Source organism: Cervus elaphus, chromosome 20 (assembly GCF_910594005.1).
Source record: "Cervus elaphus chromosome 20, mCerEla1.1, whole genome shotgun sequence".
NCBI classification, from domain to species: Eukaryota; Metazoa; Chordata; class Mammalia; order Artiodactyla; family Cervidae; genus Cervus; species Cervus elaphus.
Window position 1 is genome coordinate 114517763 of NC_057834.1, and position 24310 is coordinate 114542072.

The 24310-nt window shown below is 37.3% G+C and overlaps 1 protein-coding gene across 3 annotated transcripts in view; it reads right to left on the reverse strand.

The window, feature by feature from the left end:
* The window catches only part of ZFYVE9 (zinc finger FYVE-type containing 9), a 176329-nt gene that overhangs the window by 108072 nt on the left and 43947 nt on the right, over positions 1 to 24310 (reverse strand). The gene's annotated exons all lie outside the window — the stretch shown is intronic.

Consider the following 24310-nt stretch of genomic DNA (forward strand, 5'->3'; position numbering starts at 1 on the left):
ATAAAAACACTATTTATTTATATTTCAATAGGCCTTCCACAGGTCCAAAGCTAACAAAACTGCTGCTTCACAAGAAAGTCCTCTGTTAGTGATTTTTTTTCCTACACATACAGAATTCTTAAACTGAGATCAAAAGATTTCTGTTAAGATTTTTTAATGCCAAACAACTGTTTCTCCTCCAAATGGAGTCCCTTATGATTTCAGCCCTTCTCCGCTGCTTAGAAATAACTGATTAGCAGTTGAAACTAAACAGAATAAAACTAAGTATCTCATATTATCTCTATAAACTATCTAACCTATGATCAAAACAGTTTCAAAATAGAAGAGTATCTTAGACATGATCTAGTAAACATCACTTAATTTTAAAGTTATCTGGCAATAAAAGAAATTCTTCTGACATTATCACAAATGTAATTATCCTATCTGATGTGAAAATGATGTGGTTACTAAAATAATAAGTATTCTAAAAGGCCAAAGTGTAAGCCTTTGACTTTGCGGATCACAACAAACTGTGGAAAATTCTGAAAGAGATGGGAATACCAGACCACCTGACCTGCCTCCTGAGAAATCTGTATGCAGATCAAGACGCAACGGTTAGAACAGACTGGTTCCAAATTGGGAAAGGAGTACGTCAAAGCTGTATACTGTCACCCTGCTTATTTAACTTCTATGCAGAGTACATCATGAGAAATGCCGGACTGGATGAAGCATAAGCTGGAATCAAGATTGCTGGGAGAAAGATCAATAACCTCAGATATGCAGACAACACCACCCTTATGGCAGAAAATGAAGAAGAACTAAAGAGCCTCTTGATGGAAGTGAAAGAGAGTGGAAAACGTTGGCTTAAAACTCAACATTCAGAAAACTAAGACCATGGCATCCAGTCTGATCACTCCATGGCAAATAGATGGGGAAACATGGAAACAGTGAGAGATTTTACTTTCTTGGCTTCCAAAATCACTGCAGATGGTCACTGCAGCCATGAAATTAAAAGATGTTTGCTCCTTGGAAGGAAAGCTATGTCCAACCTGGACAGCATATTAAAAAGCAAAGACATTACTTTGCCAACAAAGAACCTAGCCAACAAAGTCTAGTCAAGGCTATGGTTTTTCCAATAGTCATGTATGGATGTGAGAGGTGGACTATTAAGAAAGCTAAGCGCCAAAGAATCAATGCTTCTGAACTGTGGTGTTGGAGAAGACTCTTGGAGAGTCCCCTGGACTGCAAGGAGATCCAACCAGTCCATCCTAAAGGAAATCAGTCCTGAATATTCATTGGAAGGAATGATGGTGAAGCTGAAACTCCAATACTTTGGCCACCTAATGCGAAGAACTGACTCATTGGAAAAGACTCTGATGCTGGGAAAGATTGGAGGCAGGAGGAAAAGACAGAGGATGAGATGGTTGGATGGCATCACCAACTCAATGGACATGAGTTTGAGTAAGCTCCAGGAGTTGGTGATGGACAGGGAAGCCTGACATGCTGTAGTCCATGGGGTCACAAAGAGTCGGACATGACTGAGTGACTGAACTGAACTGATTCTAAAAGGCTGGGAATTCAAGTTTCCAGGGAACAATTCTAAAAAGTGGAATGAAAATCACGGATGAAAAAATTTCCTGTCTTGAGAACTTGGAAAAATATATACATGCTACATACTCTAAATGAGAAGAGCTACTGATGCTAAGAAACAACTTCTCTCTATCAAATAAAGGACAAAATCATACCAGAAGTATGTAAGAGCTATATAGGATAGAAGTTCCAAGGTCAAAATGAGAATGAGACCAAAGTAATACTTCTAATAACTAGCTAAAATTAAAAAAAAAAAAGAAATATCTAAATTCAAAGTCAAATTCTGAGTATTTGTGTCTATTTTAATGTGTGAGGCAAGTCCAATAATATGATGTAACTGTCTCAAACATAGGTTTTGCTTCTGGATCCCTCTGACCTAGCCTCAGTTGGTAAAATCTCAAGCCTGGTTAAATTCAACTATCTACCTATCCATACGTTCCCCTAAGCAGCTTAAACAAGGCTAAAGGAAAACCCACGCGAGATGGTGACTCCTCTCAACTTCACATTTATGACTTCACAGTACATTTTCCTTAGTTAATCTACTTTCAACCCTATATCTCATCTTCATCTTTCTGATATGCCCCAAATCCTTCAGTTGAAAGCTTTCACAATTCAATTCTACCAGAAGATAAACCTCTAGTCTCCTGCAGGAGCAAGTAGGAAAGTTACTTGACCACAAAAGATAAGGTGGAATACCTGCAAAATTAACCACTCCTAGCACAGACTTCCAACCAATCCTGTTTTCAACACCACACCTCACCTAAGCCTTTAGAGGTCCCTAAAGACTCCACATCACAAGACTGTCTAAGGTTCTATGGTGGTACACACTTGTTCTCATCAAAGCTCCCGCTGCAGGTAATTTATAGTCTTTGTTTTAAAACCTTTCTTTACTTTTTCTCTTTTTTATAGCTTATTTTTAAATTTATTTTATTTTTTAACTTAGATAATTTTTAAAGCCTACTTTCCATTTATAGTTATTACAAAATATCAGCTATATTCTCCTTGTACAATACATCCTTGAACCTATCTTACACTCAATAGTATGTATTAATACCTCCCACTTCCCTACCTCTACATTGCCCCTGTCTCTCTCCCCCTGGGAACCACAAGTTTATTCTCTCTGTGTTTCTGTTTTTGTTATATTTGCTAATTTGCTATATTTCTTAGATTCTACATATAAGTAGTAAACTATAATATCTTTCTCTGACTTATTTCACTTAGTATAACATCCTCCAAGTCCATCCATGTTGCTGTAAATGGCAAGATTTCATTCTTTTTTTATGACTGAGTAGTATTCCAATGTACATCTTACCACATGTTCTTTATGCATCTATCTACTGATGCATACTTAGGTTGTTTTACATCTTGGCAATTGTAAATAACACTGCTATGAACATTGGGGTGCGTGTATCTTTTTGAAATAGTGTTTTTGGCTTTTTCATATATATAACTAAGAGTGGAACTGCTGAGTCATATGGAAATTCTATCTTTAGTTCTTTGAGAAAACTCCATACTGTTTTCACAGTGGCGGTACCCATTAACATTCCCACCAACAGTGTAGAAGGGTTCCTCCTCCTCCACACCCTCTTCAACATATATTATTTGTGTCTTTTCAATAACAGTCATTCTGACAAACCTATGATTTTTGAGAGTTACATAATATTATTGGACTTGCATCATAGGTTAAAAAGACACACATACTCAGAATGTGAGGTGCTATCACATTATGGTTTTTATTTGCATTTCCTGATGATTAATGATGTTGAGCATCTTTTCATGTGCCTGTTGGCTACCTGTATTTCCACTTTGGAAAATGTCTATCTATTCAATTCTTCTGCCTGTTTTTAAATCAGGTTGTATTTACGATGCTAAATTTTATGAGCGATTTATACTTTCACCCATTCAGTAGGTTGTCTTTTCATTTTGTTGATGGTTTCCCTTGCTGTGCAAAAGCTTTTAATCTTAATTAGATCCTATTTACTTACCTTTGTTTCATTTACTTTAGGAGATGGATGCAAAAAAATATTGTTGCAATTTACATCAAAGAATGTTCTGCCTATGCTTTCCTCTAGGAATTTTATAATATCCAGCCTTGCATTTAAGTCATTAATCTATTTTAAGTTTATTTTTGTATATGGTATTAGAGAATGTTCTAATTTCATTCTTGTACATGTAGCTGTCCAATATTTCCAGCATCATTTACTGAAGAGACTGTCTTCTCCACTGTATATTCTTGCCTCCTTTGTCATAGATTAACTGACCATATGTGCATGGGTTTATTTCTGGGCTTTCCATCTTGTTTCATTGATCTATAGGTCTGTTTCTGTGCCAGTTCCTATTGTTTTGGTTACCATAGCTTTGTAGTATAGTCTGAAATCAGGGACACTGATTCCACCGGTTCCATTCTTCTTTCTCAAGATTGTTTTGGCTATTCAGGTTCTTTTGTGTTTCCATACAATTTTAAAAATTATTTGTTCTAGTTTTGTGAAAAATGCCATCAGTATTTTGATATGGATTGCATTGCAACTATAGATTGCCTTGGGTGGTATAATCATTTTAACAATATCGATCATTCCAATCCCCAAATACACATTTCCATCTCTTTATGTTGTCTCCAATTTCTTTCACCAGTATCTCAGTTTTCCAAGTGCAGGTCTTCTGCTTCCTCAAGGAGGTTTATACCTAGGTATTTTATTCTCTCTGATACAATGCTGATAGTGAAAGTCTCTCAGTCATGTCCGACTCTTTGCGACCCCATGGACTCTATAGTCCATGGAATTCTCCAGGCCAGAATACTGGAGTGGGTAGCATTTTCCTTCTCCAGGGGATCTCCCCAACCCAGGAATCAAACCCAGGTTTCCCGCATTGCAGGCGGACTCTTTACCAGCTGAGCCACAAGGAAAGCCCAAGAATATTGGAGTGGGTATGGGATCATTTCCTGAATTTTTCTTCCTGCTATTTCATTGTTAGTGTACAGAAATGCAACAGATTTCTATGTATTTATTTTATATCTTGCAACTTTACTGAATTCGTTGATGAGCTCTAATAATTTTCTGGTGGTGTTTTTAGGATATTCTGTGTATAGTATCATGTCATTTGAACTGTGACAGTTTCGCTTCTTCCTTTCCACTTTCTATTCCTTTTCTTTTTCTTCTCTGACTGCTATGGGTAGGACTTCCAAACTATGTTGGATAAGAATGGTGAGACTGGGCATCCTCAGTTCCAGGTGTTCCTGATCTTAGAGGAAATGGTTTCAGCTTTTTACCATGAAGTATAATGTTAGCTGTGGATTTGTCAGATATGGCCTGTATCATGTTGAGGTATGTTCCTCAATGCCTGTTTCTGGAGAATTGCTTTTTTTTTTTTTAAATAAATGAACACTGAATTTCATCTGAAGCTTTTTCTGCATCTATTGAGATAAGCATATGCTTTTTACTCCTCAATTTGTTAATGTGGTGTATTACAGTGACCGATCTGCAGATATGGAAAAAGCCCTATGTCATTGGGATAAATCCCACTTGATCATGGTACACGATCATTCTAATGCCTTATTCGATTTTAGTTTGCCAGTATTTTGTTGAGGGCTTTGGCACTTACGTTCATCATAGTGATATTGGTCTGTAATTTTCCTTTTTTATGATATCATTGTCTGGTTTTTGTATTAGGGTGATGATGGCCTTACAGAATGAGTTTGCAAGTGTTCTTTCCCCTGCAATTTTCTAGAACAATTTCAGGACAGGTATTAGCTTTTCTCTAAATTTTTGATAGAATTCATCTGTGAAGCCATCTGGTCCTGGACTTTTGTTTGTTGGGAGTTTTTAAATCACAGTTCCAATTTCAGTACTTGTGACTGGTCTGTTCATATTTTCTAGTTCTTTTTGGTTCAGTATTGGGAGATGCTACCTTCCTAAGAATTTGTCCATTTCTTTCAGGTTGTCCATTTTATTGGCATATAGATGCTTATAATAGTCTCTTACAATCCTTTGTATTTTTTTGTGTGTCTGCTGTGGCTTCTCCTTTTTAATTTCTAACTTTATCAATTTGAGCCCTTTCCCTTTTTTTCTTGATGAGTCTAGCTAAAGCTTTATCAATTTTATCTTTTCAAAGAACCAACTTTTACTTTCCTTGATCTTTTCTACTGTTTTCTTTGTTTCTATTTAATTTACTTCTGCTCTGAACTTTATTCTTCATTTCCCTTTACTAACTTTGGTTTTGTTTGTTCTTTCTCTAGTTACTTTAGATATATGGTTAGGTTGCTTATTTGATTATACATATCAATAATGTAAGTGGATTAAATGCACCAACCAAAAGACATAGACTGGCTGGGCAGATGAAAACATGTGATGTATGCACTTCTACTTATCACATCACTCTGCTTGACCCTCCCCCAAACTGTATGTAATTATTTTATACTGTTAGGTTAATCATGTTCCCATTATGGCTTGCAACTGTAATTATCTTTTATTTCTTGTCTGGCTACTGATTGTGAAAACTGATAAACATCTTTTACTATTGTAGAAAAAAAAAATAGTACGCATTTGTATTCTCTGCCTTTCACAATTACTGTACTTGATATCACGTTTTACATCAAATTGATTAGTGTAAACCACAATGGCTTATTGTGGATACAGATGATTTTACTGTGTTTGTCGTTTAACCTCCCTACTAGTTTCGTGTGTGCATGATACACTAATTTTACTGTATGTCTGCCTTTGATGGTGAGTCTTTTCATTTCATAACTTTCTAGTTTCTTTCTCCTGGAGAAGTTGCTTTAACATTTGTTGCAAAGCTGGTTTGGTGGTGCTGAACTCTTTTAACTTTTTCTTGTCCATAAAGCTTTTGATTTCTCCCAGTAAAGTATTATTATTGATTTTAAGCTTTCCCTTTTCATCACTTTGAATATATCCTGCCACTCCCTTCTAGCCTACAATTTCTGCTGAAACTGATGGCCTTATTGGGAGTTTCCTTGTATGTTACTTTTTGCTTTTCCCTTGCTGCTTTTAATATTCTCTCTTTATCTTTAATTTTTTGTCATTTTAATACAGTATGTCTTGATGTGTTCCTCTTTGGATTCACCGTATACAAGATTCTATATATACTTAGGTGACTGTTCTCTTTCCCAAGTTTGGGAAGTTTTCAGCTATTATCTTTCAGGCTCTTTCTCTCTCTCTTCTCCTTCTAGGACCCCTATAGTGCAAATATTAGTGCACTGACTTATGGCATCACAGAATGGCTTTTTGGAAGGAACAAAAGAAATTCAGTAAATGCACAGATATACAGTATAAAATACAGTATAAAGTGCCTTAAATACATTTCAATATACACAGAAAAAAGTGTATCTTTTTTATTCTGGATAAAAAAATGTATCCTTCAATATTCTGTTCAATGTCACCTCCCAATGTGACATTAACAGTCACTTAATTCTCTACATTCTCACAATACATTTCTATCAATAACACTTTTCACATTACACAGTAATTTCTCTCTTTATAAACCTATTACACCCCACTGAACAAAAAACCACTCAAGAAAGGGAGACCTCTTTATTCATCCTTTTATACCAACACTTCAGCACCATGCTTGTCATAAAGTAGGTGTTAAATATATGGCATAATTAATTAAGTACAGCACGGCAAAGATTCCAAATCAATGGCTCCTAACTGTATCCCCCTCCTTCTATTTCTACTACAACTGCCTTAGTTTAGGCCCTCGTTAGTTCTCATCCAGAATGGTTCAGTATAGTTTCCAAACGAACGTCACTATCTCCTTTTGTCTAGAAAATATACTGATTCATAGTCTTACCAAAGTAACTTTTTAAAAGAAAATCAGGTCACATTATTTTTCTGCTTAAAAATACTTAGGTAGTTCTCCGTCTCACCTATTTAATGGACATATCTCTGGATGTCACAATGATGGGTCTTCATCTGCTATCATATATACTAGCCAGATTGATTGTACTTTCCTAGCTAACTGAATGGATCCTCTTCCTCCTTTCCCCCAAAAATGAAGTGTAGTTTTTTAACATGGCATAGAGGTCCCTTCAGAACTTGGTCTTTCACTACTTTCCAAGCTCCAATCATACCAAACTACCAATATTTCTTGTGTGACGCTCTACCAAGCTTCTTTATCATTGCATGTTCTATACCTATGTTGAACTACTCTTGATTTGCCTAACTTGCATTCCCAAGGTTCAATTCACTTCCGCTAAACCTGGGAAGCCATCCTCAATTCTCTACAAACTGTTTTAGAAGAGTCACCCTACATTCTTGTCATGCATCTCTTTACTAATGGCAGCACAGACCAAATTAGTTTACATTGTGAGTAATCCTGTCTGTCTTCCCCATTGGACTGTGAATTCACTGAGAAAAGGACTATGTCTTCATTCTCTTTAAGCCAGGGCATGGCACATATGCATGCATGCTCTTGCTCAGTCCTGTCTGGCTCTTTGTGACCTCAGGGACTGCAGCCCACCTCTGTTCATGATATTTCCCAGGCAAGAATACTGGAGTGGGTTGTCATTTCCTTCTCCAGGGCATCTTCCAGACCCAGGGATCGAACCTGCATCTCTTGCAGACAGATTCTTTACCACTGAGCCACTTGAGAAGCCCATAGTGTAATAAATGTCTCATGAAGAAGTAAATCAAATGAAACTAATAATGTTCATACTTAACCAATCAACTTCATGATGAAGATTTCTTCCTAAGAAATAAATATTTATGAATATCTGTGTGTTGGAAGAGAGAGGGCCAGTAAGCAAATACAAGAGAGAAACAAAAAACAGAAATTTTCTAGTAGGAGAGAAAAAGTGCCAAGGATTTAAATAATTGGGAAATGTTAATGTTAGTATACAAACATAGGCCCTTTGACGTAACAATTACTCTTCTTGACACTTATCTTAAGGAAATAAATAGAAAGGATGTAAAACAGAAGCGGTAGCTGCACAGCCCAGGAGCGGCCGAGAGGAGATACCCATGTCCAAGGTCAGGAGGGACGGCCAAGAGGAGATATCCCACGTCCAGGCTCAGAAGCGGCATCCGAGAGGAGATACTCCACATCCAAGGTCAGGAGTGGCGGCCGTGAGGAGATACCCCACATCCAAGGTAAGAGAAACTCAAATAAGACAGTAGGCGCCTAAGAGAGGGCATCAGAGGGCAGACAGATTGAAACCACAATCACAGAAAACTAGCCAGTCTGATCACATGGACTACAGTCTTGTCTAACTCAATGAAACTAAGCCATGGTGTGTGGAGCCACCCAAAACGGATGGGTCATGGTGGAGAAGTCTGACAGAATGTGGTCTACTGGAGAAAGGAATGACAAACCACTTCAGTATTCTTGCCTTGAAAACCACATGAACAGCATGAAAACGCAAAAAGACAGGACACTGAAAGATGAACTCCCCAGGTCGATAGGTACCCAATATGCTACTGGAGATCAGTGGAGAAATAACTCCAGAAAGAATGAAGGGAAGGAGCCAAAGCAAAAACAACACCCAGTTGTGGATGTGACAGGTGATAGAAACAAGGTCCGAGGCTGGAAACAGCAATATTGCATATGAAACTGGAATGTTAGGTCCATGAATTAAGGCAAACCGGAAGTGGTCAAACAGAAGATGGCAAGAATGAACGTCGACATTCTAGGAATCAGCGAACTAAAATGAACTGGAATGGGTGAATATAACTCAGATGACCATTATTATCTACTACTGTGGGCAGGAATCCCTTCAAAGAAATGGAGTAGCTATCATAGTCAACAAAAGAGTCCGAAATGCAGTACTTGGATGTGATTTCAAAAATGACAGAATGGTCTCTTTTCGTTTCCAATGCAAACCATTCAATATCATGGTAATCCAAGTTTATGCCGCGACCAGTAACGCTGAAGAAAGTGAACTTGAACGGTTCTATGAAGACCTACAAGACCTTTTAGAACTAACAAGCATAAGATTTCCTTTTCATTATAGGGAACTGGAATGCAAAAGCAGGAAGTCAAGAAACACCTGGAGTAACAGATAAATTTGACCTTGGAGTACAGAATGAAGCAGGGCAAAGGCTAATAGGAGTTTTGCCAAGAGAACGCACTGGTCATAGCAAATACCCTCTTCCAACAACACAACAGAAGACTCTACACATGGACATTGCCAGATGGCCAACACTGATATCATACTGATTATATTCTTTGCAGCCAAAGATGGAGAAGCTCTATACAGACAGCAAAAACAAGATCGGGAGCTGACTGAGACTCAGATCGTGAACTCCTTATTGCCAAATTCAGACTTAAATTGAAGAAAGTGGGGAAAACCACTAGACCATTCAGGGATGACCTAAATCAAATCCTTTATGATTTTACAGTGGAAGTGAGAAATAGATTTAAGGGACTAGATCTGATAGAATGCCTGATGAACTATGGATGGAGGTTCATGACATTGTACAGGAGACAGGGATCAAGACCATCCCCAAGAAAAAGAAATGCAAAAAGGCAAAATGGCTATCTAAGGAGGACTTACAAATAGCTGTGAAAAGAAGAGAAGCGAAAATCAAAGGAGAAAAGGAAAGATATACCCATGTGAATGCAGAGTTCCAAAGAATAGCAAAGAGCGATAAGAAAGCCTTCCTCAACAATCAATGCAAAGAAATAGAGGAAAACATAGAATGGGAAAGACTAGAGATCGCTTCAAGAAAATTAGAGATACCAAGGGAACATTGCATGCAAAGATGGGCTCAATAAAAGACAGAAATGGTAGAGACCTAAGAGAAGCAGAAGATATTAAGAAGAGCTGGCAAGAATACACAGAAGAACTGTACAAAAAAGATCTTCATGACCCTGGTAATCATGATGGTGTGATCACTCACCGAGCCAGACATCCTGGAACGTGAAGTCAAGTGGGTCTTAGGAAGCTTCCCTACGAACAAAGCTAGTGGAGGTGACGGGATTACAGTTGAGCTATTTCAAATCCTAAAAGATGATGCTGTGAAAGTGCTGTACTCAATATGTCAGCAAATTTGGAAAACTCAGCAGTAGCCATAGGACTGGAAAAGGTCAGTCTTCATTCCAGTTCCAAAGAAAGGAAATGCCAAAGAATGGTCAAACTACCACACGATTGCACTCATTTCACATGCTAGTAAAGTAATGCTCAAAATTCTCCAAGCCAGGCTTCAGCAATATGTGAACCATGAATTTCTAGATGTTCAAGCTGGTTTTAGAAAAGGCAGAGGAACCAGAGATCAAATTGCCAACATCTGCTGGATCATCAAAAAAGCAAGAGAGTTCCAGAAAAACATTTACTTCTGCTTTATTGACTATGCCGCAGGCTTTGACTGTGTGTATCACAACAAACTGGAAAATTCTTAAAGAGATGGGAATACCAGACCACCTGACCTGCCCCTTGAGAAACCTATATGCAGGTCAGGAAGCAAAAGTTAGAACTGGACATGGAACAACAGACTGGTTCCAAATAGGAAAAGGAGTACGTCAAGGCTGTATATTGTCACCCTACTTATTTAACTTCTATGCAGAGTACATCATGAGAAACGCTGGGCTGGAAGAAGCACAAGCTGGAATCAAGATTGCCAGGAGAAATATCAATAACCTCAGATATGCAGATGACACCAACCTTATGGCAGAAAGTGAAGAAGAATTAAAGAGCCTCTTGATGAAAGTGAAAGAGGAGAGTGAAAAAGTTGGCTTAAAGCTCAACATTCAGAAAACTAAGATCATGGTATCTGGTCCCATCACTTCATGGCAAATAGATGAGGAAACAGTGGCTGACTTCATTTTGGGGGCTCCAAAATCACTGCAGATGGTGACTGCAGCCATGAAACTTTAACAGACGCTTACTACTTGGAAGGAAAGTTATGATCAACCTAAACAGCATATTAAAGAGCATAGACATTACTTTGTCAACAAAGGTCCATCCAGTCAAGGCTATGGTTTTTCCAGTAGTCATGTATGGATATGAGAGTTGGACTATAAAGAAAGCTGAGCACCGAAGAATTGATGCTTTTGAACTGTGGTGTTGGAAGGACTCTTGAGAGTCCCTTGGACTGCAGGGAGATCCAACCAGTTCATCCTAAAGGAGATCAGTCCTGGATGTTCATTGGTAGGACTGATGTTGAAGCTGAAACTCCAATACTTTGGCCATCTGATGCAAAGAGCTGACTCATTTGAAAAGACCCTGATGCTGGGAAAGATTGAGGGCAGGAGGAGAAGGGGGCGACAGAGGATGAGATGGTTGGATGGCATCACCGACTCGATGGACATGGGTTTGAGTAAACTCCGGGAATTGGTGATGGACAGGGACGCCTGGCGTGCTGCAGTTCATGGGGTCGCAAAGAGTCAGAGACGACTGAGCAACTGAACTGAACTGACAACATGTTAACTGTGAGATGATGTTTTAACACAGTGTATAGTGAGAAAAATCTAAATGTCAGATAGAAGTATCAATTTACAAAATGGTACAAATGGTAAGACTCCACATTTGGGGAAAAACATAAAAGTCTTTAAATATATATACACTAAAAAATAATAGTCTCAATAATGTTTGGGTGATTAACATTTTCTTCAAGTTTATCTATAGCCTAAATTTTTCTCAGATGAATGTGTATTATTTCTTAATAAAAGGGAAGAGAATGGCACATTCATGAATTTCAATGAATAAAAACCAAACTACTAAAATTTTTACTTTCAAATATGAAAAATGAAAAAGGAAGGAAGCAGGAAAGACAAGTATTTTAAAAGATTATCTCCCTGGGATATACAATAGATGATTAAAATTTTAATTATAATATAGGGCAAGTAAAAGAAGAATCATCTAAAATTAAGAAACCAAGATTTAAAAAAAAAAAAAACCTATAATGAAAAATGACAAGAATAAAGATGATGTTTAAAATATAAAATACAAGCAACTTATAGGAAACTATGATGTGGGCTTGTTTACAACATAAGAGATTAAGGTAATAATTTCCAAAATCCTGACCATACATTTAAAAAAAGAAAAAGAATAAACTAGGAAACATTCTCAGTTAAATATTGTTTCCTGTCTTGTCTCTGGTTAATACTATTCATCTCAGAACAAATTCAGTATCTGCTTAACATCCAAACTTCTTAATAGTATTTCCACCAAGAAGTCTGACAAACAGCCTAACTCAATATATACAAAATTACATTTAACATCCCAAAGTCCTCATTCTTGGTTTCCTATCTCAGTCTGGGCAGGGCTCTCAAGGTAGGTAATGGTGGGGTTCAGTTGCTCAGTTGTGTCCAACTCTCTGTGACCCCATGAACTGCTGCACGCCAAGCTTCCTTGTCCTTCACTATCTCCCAGAGTTTGCTCAAACTCATATCCATTGAATCGGCGATGCCATCCAACCATCTTATCTTCTGTTCTCCCCTTCCCTTCCTGCCTTCCATCTTTTCCAGCATCTGGGTCTTTTCCAATGAATGGGCTCTGCACATCAGGTGGCCAAAGTATTGGAACTTCAGCTTCAGCATTAGTCCCTCCAATGAATATTCAGGGTCATTTCCCTTAGGAGTGACTAGTTTGATCTCCGTGCTGTCCAAGGGACTCTCAAGAGTCTTCTCTGGCACCACAGTTCAAAGGCATCATTTCTTTGCGCTCAGCCCTTTATACTGTCTAGCTCTTATATACATGACTACTGGAGAAACCACAGCTTTGACTATATATGGACCTTTGTAGGCAAAGTGATGCCTCTGCTTTTTAATATGCTGTCTAGGTTTGTCATTGCTTTTCTTCCAAGGAGCAAGCGTCATTTAATTTCATAGCTGTAGTCACTGTCCACAGTGATTTTAGAGCCCAAGAAAATAAATTCATTCACTGTTTCTACTGTTTCCCCATGTATTTGCCATGAAGGGACTGAATGCCATGATCTTAGTTTTTTGAATGTTGAGCTGTAAGCCAGTTTTTTCACTCTGCTCTTCCACCTTCATCAAGAGACTCTTTAGTTCCTCTTCGCTTTCTGCCATAAGGGTGGTGTCATCTGCATATCTGAGGTTATTGATATTTCTCCCAGCAATCTTGATTCCAGCATGTGCTTCATCCAGCCCAGTATTTCACATGATGTACTCTGCATAGAAGTTAAATAAGCAGGGTGACAATATACAGCCCCGATGTACTCCTTTCCCAATTTTGAACCAGTCCATTGTTCCATGTCTGGTTCTAACTGTTGCTTCTTGACTTGCATACAGGTTTCTCTGGAGGCAGGTAAGCTGGTCTGGTATTCCCACCTCTTTAAGAATTTTCCACAGTTTGTTGTGATACACACAGTCAAGGGTTTTAATGTAGTCAAGGAAGTAGCCAAGCAGAAGTAGATGCTTTTCTGGAATTCTCTTGCTTTTTCTATGATCCAACAGATGTTGGCAATTTGATCTCTGGTTCCTCTGCCTTTCCTAAATCCAGCTTGAACATCTGGAAATTCTCAGTTCATGTACTGCTAAAGCCTAGCTTGAAGGATTTTGAGCGTTACTTTGCTAGCATGTGAAATGAGTGCAATTGTGCATTAGTTTGAACATTCTTTGGGATATCTCTTCTTTGCGATTGGAATGAAAACTGGCCCTTTCCAGTCCTGTGGCCACTGATGAGTTTTCCAAATTTGCTGGCATACTGAGTGCAGCACTTTCACAGCATCATCTTTTAGGGTTTGACATAGGTCAACTGGAATTCCACCACCTCCACTAGCTTTGTTCATAGTGATGCTTCCTAAAAGCCACTGACTTTACACTCCAGGATGTCTGGCTCTAGGTGAGTGATCATACCATCATGGTTATCCAGGTCATTAAGATCTTTTTTGTATAGTTCTTCTGTGTATTCTTGCCACCTCTTCTTAATATCTTCTGCTCCTATTAGGTCCACACCGTAGGTATGACATATTATATTTCCAAAGATGGGGAATTCCCTGGAAGTCCAGTGTTAGGATTCCATGCTTTCACTATTGAAGGCCCTGATTCAATCCCTGGACCAGGAACTAAGATCCTACAAGTCCCATAGTACAGCTCAAAAACCAAAAATTACCAATATGGCTGCTGCAGTAGCCATTCCATCCCACATAATCTTCTTTCAAGAACAGTAAAACCTATATCCCCTTCCTCTACACAGAGGTAAACCTTCATGACTGCTTCAACTAACAGAGTAAAACAGGAGGGAGACAACTTCTAAACCTAGGTCATAAAATATAATAGATACGGCTGAGTCCCTTTGCTCTCCACCTAAAACTGTTACAACATTGTTAACTGGCTATACTCCAATACAAAATTAAAAGTTTTAAAAATTGCTATTCCTTTAAATAAAAGAAATCAGAACTGGGGGGCGGAGGTGGGGGGGGGAAGTAATAGAGTTCCTGCCTGTTCTTCTTGGGACACTCAGTCTTTGAATCCAGTTATCCTGAGAGAGCCCAGGGGAAAGGCTACACGTAGGTGATTTGGCCCATGAACCTTCCCATATGTGAATGAGCAAACCTCAAGATGGCCCTAGCCCCAGTCACTATCTGACTACAATTTCATAAAGACCCTTAAAAGAGAACCACTTAACTAGTCCAATCAATCCCTAGAATCACAAGAGAGAATTACAAAAATTCTGTAAAAAATTATGTTTTTGTGCAAATTATTACATAACAATAGATATAAACAATAGTAATTTGACACTCTTCAATCCAATCTCATATGAAAAATCCACGAAAAAAGGGTAAGAAACGTAAGAACAGGCAAAAAAGAAGACCCCTGATGGCAGCCTCTCCACTACTGGCTTATTTTTAGCTCTAGTTCCAAATTTACATATGCCACTCAATAAAAAAGCCTTTGGGCTTCTCAGAGTAGTTTAGAAAACATCTCATTCATTACTCAACCAAGAAGGTAGGTGAGAGAGGGGAGTCTTATCTCCTTCTCTAGAAGCTTACCAAAGTTTTCCTCCACAAGAGTTCTTGTAAATGCATTTTTTCATCTCTTTAGCTTTCCAGTGCTACTTTAGTACTCCTCATAGATTGGCACCCTGGGAATTTATCTACCTAGCCAGTTCCTTAATTAATCTATGAATTACAATCCACCTGGCCCACCAACCCTAAAACTTCAGTGCCGTTCTAGATTCTACCTCTCCTCCCTCACCTTTACATCCATTCTAACACCAAGTATTGCCAATCCTGCCTTTTAAACCTCTCATATCTATCCACTGCTCTCTATTCCCAGGCCATATCCCACACCATCGACATCTTTCTGTTGCTCATATTTCTGCAAGAAACCTAACTAATCTCCCTGGCCCCCATTTTGTGTTCATCCAGCCTATCCTCTACACAAATAGAAAACACAAATTTGATGATATTATTTTCATACTCAATGGTATCCTACTGCCCTCAGGATAAAGCCCATACCTCTGTAACACAGCTTTGTTGATTTGGTTTCTGCTTACCTCTCTAGTATGAAACATTCTCTTTAGCCTTAAATCCTTGCTCTATGCACCCATCATCCTGATCAACTGAACTTTAGATTCTCGATACTGCTCATCTCCATTTCTCAAAACAGGCCTTCATACCGATACATGCTACAATATGGATGAACCTTGAACACCTTATGCTAAGTGAAAGAAACCAGTCACAAAAGACCACATATTGTATGGTTCTATTTATATGAAATGTCAAGAACAGGCAACTCTTTAGAGACAGAAAGTAGATTAGTAGTTGCCAGGGGCCAGGGAGAGGAGGGAATAGAGTGAATGTTAATGGGTATGGTGTTTCTTTTGGAGGTGATGAAAATGTTCTGGAATTAGGTAGTGGTGATGGTTGGAAAACTCTGAATATAACTGAAAACCACTGAATGTGAATTTTAAAAGAGAGAATTTTATGATATGTGAATTATATCTCCAAACTATTAAGGAAAAAAAACAGGTCTTCACGTATTAATATTTAGGCCCAGAATACTCTGCACCCACCACTATTACTCAACTAATTCCTGCTTATCCTCCTTTTCCTACCCTAAACATCATATCTTCCATGAAGTCCTTCTGCTCTAGGTCTAGGACAAGAGCTCCTTCTTTTCATATATCTTCATTTCCTCTATCACAGCACTCATATAAATTATGATTTTTTTTAACTGTTTATCTCCTCTTTCCAGGCTACTGAGGTTTTACAGAAAAGAGACTGCTTCTGACACATTGATCACTATATTCTGTGTGTGTGTGTGTGTGTGAGAGAGAGAGAGAGAATGGCACAGAATAAGTGCTCACTAACTTACTAGTGATCCAAAGTAAAATAACCAAAAAGCAAACTTTTAAAGTACTTCCACCCACAAAGGATCCCAAGAGTTGTGCTAAGACTGCTAAGGCTCTAATGTAATTACCATTTTAAAGTTCACTAACGCCAACATAAAATTATTAGTTTGCATAATGAAGTTCAAACTTAAACTACGTTTTATCAGGGCTTTCTATCCTAGTCACAACTTCAAACAGCTTCTATTAGTTTGATGACTCACCTTTAAAGGAAAAAAAAAAAAAAAAGGTGTGATTCAAGGGTATCCATAAACACAGCAATGGAATATCTAGAAAACTGGGACTGGAATTTCAAATCAATGATTACCAATAAGTAACAGACTTGCTTCTCTGATGTTTAATCAAATGAACATTTTTATGAGCATCACTGGAGTTTGGTGAAAGAACACTAGCGCAGGACTCCGGCAAATCCAAGTCTGAATTTATGCTCTAGCATCTAACAAGGAGAAGGAAATGGCAGCCCACTCCAGTATTCTTGCCTGAAGAGTCCTGTGGACGGAGGAGCCTGGTGGGCTGCTGCCCATGGGGTCGCACAGAGTCAGACACGACTGAAGCGACTTAGTATGCATGCATGCATTGGAGAAGGAAATGGCAACCCACTCCAGTATTCTTGTCTGGAGAATCCCAGGGACAGAGGAGCCTGGTAGCTGCCATCTATGGCGTTGCACAGAATCAGACACGATTGAAGTGACTTAGCAGCAGCATCTAACAACTGTTGTTGCTTTGAGCAATTTACTTAAACTTTCTGAGTCTTAGTTTCTTTATACTTTGTATGAACACTAACCTTGCCAGGACAGTTTTAAAAATGTGCCTTCCCTAGGTCTCATATGTTAAGCGTTCAATGAGTGGTTGCTATTACTATTCATCATCAAAATGCAATTTGCGTGAAAGAATTACAACAGAAAACCAGAATGTGATCTGAACCATAAAGCCAACAGTGGACTAGTCTGTCTATACAATTAGTAATCCATCAGAGGCACTGGTCTTAAGTGATGGATTCAAGTTTGAACAATGAAAAGAAACACAGGAACAAAAAGTAACTTAACTATTCAACTTTCTGAAGAGGCTAAGTATATTTGATCCTATAAAAACATGCTTTAAACAATCTCACTCACAGTGGCAGAAAAAGGAATGAGATAATCTTTGAGAAGAGCTTTATTCCTGCAAGATCAAGACCAAAGTACATTAAGAGAGGAAGATGTGGGAAGTTGACATATTGCTATATCACATTCACACAGGGTTTCAATTTCTAGGATATCAACCTGGCATCTTTCACAAACATTGAATTCTCGGTCAAGAGCTATTAGGACCAGGTAGTTGCTTTCATCTAGTACACATTGGGGAAAAAAAAAAGCAGAGTTGAACAAATATTGGAAAACATGGTAACAGATGTATCAAATATACACACCCACTGAAACCTCTAGAACAAAAACTGATCTGAGATTGCCACTGAAACAAGTAATACGCATAATTCTCAAGTCTAGAGTAATAAGACTCAAGACATAAAAACAAATTTGTGTATATAGGGTATATTATTCAGATATACAACACCCTTTAAGTAGCGAATAGATAGTCCATGACTGGAACCACTAATGAACACTACAGTAGTTCAAGTCCATATCTTTAATTTTTAAATAGGTGGTAGGTATCTATTGTATTATCTTTGTCGTTAGAACTCTAGGATTGCCTGTCTCTCATTCCATACACACACATAAATTTTTATTGCAAGATAAAAAGCCATATTCTTGGGAAACTAATCAATTTAACCAGTTTATTAATCTGGTGTGGGCTCTTGGACTAAACTAACGAATTACAGACTCTCCTACGCTATTCCTAAGAGACAACTGCAATCCCTGCCCTTCTGTGAGATATGCTAGTATCCTTATAAAATTCTCCATAAGTAAGCTCTAATTGGCTGCTTTAACTTACAACAAATATCTTAACAAATACATCTGCACAGAATGATATAAATTGAGACAAATGACATCAAAATCAGAGTTTTGAAACTTCCCAGTGGTTAGGACTTCACCTCCCAATCCAGGGGGTACAGACTGATCCCTGGCCAGGGACTAAAATCCTACATGCCTCACAGTCAAAACAGAAAACAGAAGCAAAGTTGTAACAAATTCAATAAAGACTTTTTTAAATGGTCCACATCAAAAGAGAAAAGTCTTTAAAAAATCAGAGTTTCAACCTTAATCACACACCTAAAATTTCGAAGATCAGACACTAGCTTAGAAATTCTATGAGCTACAGTAGATAATAAGAGATAAATTCACTGGGGAAGGGTCTTCACTTCAGGAAGAAGATTGACAAGGAGATATAATTTGTACAGCACAAATTGTATGTACCAAAAGTAATAACAAGAGTTTGTGTAAAGAACAGTTATGACTCACCATTAACCTACTCACTACAAGTTATGTATTTCATGTACAAATTACCAACTATTGAAAACCTAGCCAAACAGGTAGGTTCATAAAATGTTTACCCTAACATCTGCAGTAAAATGAAATCCTATGCTGTACCTGTCTTGACAACCTTGAAGGGGAGCAATTTAGAGCACTATATCTTACTTTTAACAATGTCAAATTTAAGAAAAGCAAAACCTAGTTGTAACAGCCAAAGCTTTGGATAATTGAGTTGGAGGAAACAAGTCCATGCTCAGATTACTTGCACTAGGAACACTACAACATTATTTAATGACAATCCAAAGAAAATCTCTAACTACACATGATCTCCCAGTTTTATCTTTGGCCCCCTTTTCTTCCAAAGCCTTCAACTACCATGTGAATGGCTCTCCGATTTCTCTAACCCTCACCTCTCACTCAAATTCCAGGGCCACAGCAGCTTCACCCACCCAACATACAATCCTTCTCCATTTAGATATTTCACTATACCTCGAATTTCAAATAGTTAACCCTTCACATTCAAAAGGACTATTTTCTTTTTATCGTTTTTTTGGTCTTGCCGTGTGGCATACAGGATCTTAGTTCCCTGACCAGGGATCAAACCCATGTCCCCTGCATTGGGAGCACAGAATCTTAACCACTGGACTGCAAGGGAAGTCCCAGGAGAACTATTTTCTCAAAGATTTGTCTACTCTCAATGTCTCCCCTTCATCTGGCATGCATGCCCCACTCTTTTCTGGCTTCTTTTCCCATCTTAGCAACCCTCAATTGTAGTAGATCACATCCTCCTTCTTGATGAAACCATTCTTCCATGACTTATGTGACACTAAAATTTTTTATTTTCTCCTACTTCTTTCATATCTCCCTCACACTTTCATCCCTGACTCCTTCACCTTTACCCAATCTTAAATGTTGAAATGGGGCTTTCCCTGGTAGCTCAGTGGTAAAGAATCTGCCTGCCAATGCAGGAGACGCAGGTTCGATCTTTGGGTCAGGAAGATCCCCTAGAGAAGGAAATGGCAACCCACTCCAGTATTCTGGACTGGAAAATACCAAGGACAGAGGAGCCTGGCAAGCTACAGTCCATGGGGCCACAAAAGAGTCAGACATGACTTAGCAACTAAATAACAATAAAATGCTGAAATTCCTCAAAGTTCTATACTTAGCCCTCTTCTTTCTTGATTTATATTCTTTTCCAAGAGAATTCTACTACAATTGCCTCAAACACTATCTGTTAACAAGTCCTAATATCTTTTTCTCTACTTCAGACCTCTTTTCTGGGTTCTAAATCTATATATACAAGTGCTTATTTAAGTCTTTGTGTCTCACAGACATCTCAAACTTAATATGCACATCTAGTCTCACAATAATCAATGCTGTTTCTCCTCTGTTCCCTATATCATCAATTACCCAGATGCTCAGGACATAGTCATTCTCCATCTCTCTCTCTCCATGATGGTCATCATCAACATTCAATCACGTCCTAAAATTGATAAAAATACACTTTCTCTGTCAACAACCACTACTTTGGTCCGAGCCACTACCATATACCATATCTGGATTACAGAAATAATCTCTTCAATGATCATCTCATAGTACCTTTGTCACTTCCTCCAATCCATCCTTCACTCAGCAGCTAAAGTAATCTTTTAAAAAGGTCTAATTAGGGGCCAACAAGGAAATCAAAAGAGAACTTAAAAAATATCTTTTAAAAATACCTTAAGACAAATGAAAATGGAAATATAACATGCCAAAATTAATGGGATGCAGGAAAAGCATTTCAAAGAGGGAAGTTTATAACAAAAAAATGCCTACCTAAAACTAAGAAAAATCTCAAACAAACAACCTAACTTTACACTTTCCTAGGAAACTAGGAAAAGAAGAACAGAAATAGCCCACAGTTAGTAAAAGGAAGGAAATAAGAAAGATTAGAGTGAAAATAAATGAAATAGACACTACAAGACAACAGAAAATATCAGTGAAACTAAAGCCAGGTTTTTGAAAATGTAACCTTTAAGGTAGACTCACCAAGAAAAAAAGTGGACTCAAATAAGTAAAATCAGAAATCAAAGAGGACATGTTACAATGTATCACAAAAATAAAAAGAATCAAAAGAGCTGACTATAAACAATTATACACCAGCAAATTAAACAACCTAGAAAAAAATGAACAAATTACTAGAATCATACAACTTTATGAGACTAAATCATGAAGAAATACAAAATCCGAGTGGAGTGATTACCAGTAAGAAGATTAAATCAGTAATAACACTACTCCAAACAACAAAGTCCAATCTCAGCAACATTTAAAGAAGAATTAACACCAATTAATTAATAATATCAATTAACACCAACCCTTCTCAAGCTCTTTGAAAAAACAGTAAAGGAGGGAATGTCTTTTACAAGGCCAGAATTACCCTGATACCAAAACCAGACCGTACATCACAAGAAAAGAAAATTACAGACAATCATCCCTGATAAACACAGATGCAAAAATCCTTAACAAAATATCAGCAAACCAATTCAATGATATATTAAAAGGCTCATACACTACAATTAAGTGGGATTTATTCCAGGGATGCAAGGAAGGTTCAACACCTGCAAATCAAGGTGATACATACCACGCTAGCAAAATGAAGGCTAAAAATCATATGATCATCTCAATAGATGCAGAAAACCATCTGACAAAATACAATACCTATTCATAATAAAAAATCTCAAATGAGTGGGAATAGAGAGAATATATCTCAACATAATTAAAGGCTATACATAACAAGTGCATAGCTAATATACTTAGTGGTGAAAAACTGAGAGTTTTCCTTTAAGATCAGGAACAAGACAAAGATGTTAACTTTCACCACTTTTATTCAACATAGTATTGGAAAGCCCAGCCAGAACATTCAGGCAATAAAAAGAAATAAAAAGCATCAAAATTGAAAAGGAAAAAGTAAAACTGCCACTATTTGCAGATGACATTATATTATATACAGTACAGAAAATCCTAAAGACTTCACGAAAAAACTTAGAATAAATAAATTCAGTAAAGTTGAAAAATACAAAATCAATATACAAAAATGTGTTGCATTTCTATACACTAATAAACTATCAGAAAGAGAAATTAAGAACACAATTCCACTCACAATTCCATCGAAAAGATTAAAATACCTTGGAATAAATTTAACCAAGGAGGTGAAAGATTTGTAACTGAGAAGTCTAAGACACTGGTGAAAGAAGTTGAGGAAGAAAAAAAAAAAAAAAGAAGTTGAGGAAGACATAAACAAGCAGAAAGATATTCTGTGTTCATGGATTATAAGAATTAATATTGTTTAAATTTACATACTACTCAAAGCATTCTACAGATCCAAAGCAATCAAAATCAAAATTCCAACAACATTTTTCACAGAAATAGAATGAACAGTCCTAAAATCTGGATGGAACCTCAAAAGATCCCAATAGCCAAAGCAATTGTGATAAAGAATAACAAAGCTGGAGGCATCACACTAAAATTATATTACAAAGCTATAGTAATCAAAGCAACATGGTATTGGCACAAAAACACACACAGGTCAACGGAACAGAAACAGTGCCCAGAAATAAACCCATGTATATATAAATGCATATAATATATAGTCAATTGATATAACAAAGGATGCAAGAATATACAACAGGGAAAGGATAATCTCTCTTATAAATAAAATAGGGAAAGTTGGACAGCTGCGTGCAAAAGAATATAACTATTCTTACAGTATATACTGAAATTAACTCAAAATGGATTAAAGACTTGAATAGTAAGACCTGAAATCATAAAATTCCTACAAGAAAACATAAATAGTAGACTCCTTGACATTTGCCTTGATGATGATTTTTTGGATCTGACTCCAAAAAAATGCAACGAAGGCAAAAATAAACAACTGGGCCTAAATCAAACCACAAAGTTTCTGAATAGCAAAGGGAATCATCAAAAAAAAATGAAAATGCTTGTAAAAAATGGAGAAAATACCTATAAACCATATATCTAATAGGGGTTTAATATCCAAAATAAATAAAGAATTCACACAACTCAATAGCAAAAAAACAAAAATCTGATTTAAAAATGGACAGAGGTCTAAACAGACATTTTTCCAAAGATGACATATTTACAGCCAACAAGTACATGGAAAGGTGCTTAACATGACAAATTATCAAAGAAATACAAATCAAAACCACAGTGATAGCACCTCACACCTGTAAGAATGGCTACTATCAAAAGAGATAATAACTGTTGGCAAGGACTTGGAGAAAAGTGAACCCTGCGCACTGCTGGTGGTGACCACAGAAAACAGTAAGGCGGCTGCTCAAAAAATTAAAAATAAAACTATTGGGAAATAATCCAAGTGTCCAATGAATAAACAGATAAAGAAAATGTAGTATAGACAATGGCATATTATTCAGCCATAAAAAAAGAAATTTTGCCATTTACACCAACATGGATGGACGTTGAGAGCATTTTGCTAAGTGAGATAAGTCAGAGAAAGATAAACACTATATGATCTCACTTATATGCAGAATTTAAAAAAAACAAAACATCACACTCATAGCAAACTGGTGACTGCCAGAGGTGAGGGGATGGAGAGTGGTGAAATGGGTGAAGGGATCAAAAGGTACAAACTTCCAGGTATAAAATAAATGTCATGGGACATAATGTACACTGTAGTGACTGTAGTTAATATTACTATACTGCATATTTCAAAGTTGTTAAGACAGCAGATCTTAAAAGTGCTTAATCAAAATAAAAAATATTTTTCAACTACATGTTAACTTGGCTTATTGTGGTGATCATTCACACAACTACAAACAAATATCCAATCACTATACTGTATACTGAAACTAATAAAATGTCATACATCAATTATATCTCAATTTAAAATTTAATCAAGTGATTCTTCAACTTGAAATTCTTCAACTGTTTCTTGTTGCACTTACAACAATATCAAAACTCCTTACTCTGACTTTATAAGGTCTGCATAATTTAATCCTTGCCCAACTGTGCAGCTTATTCTTTTGCCACATCCCCTTCCATTTACTGCTCC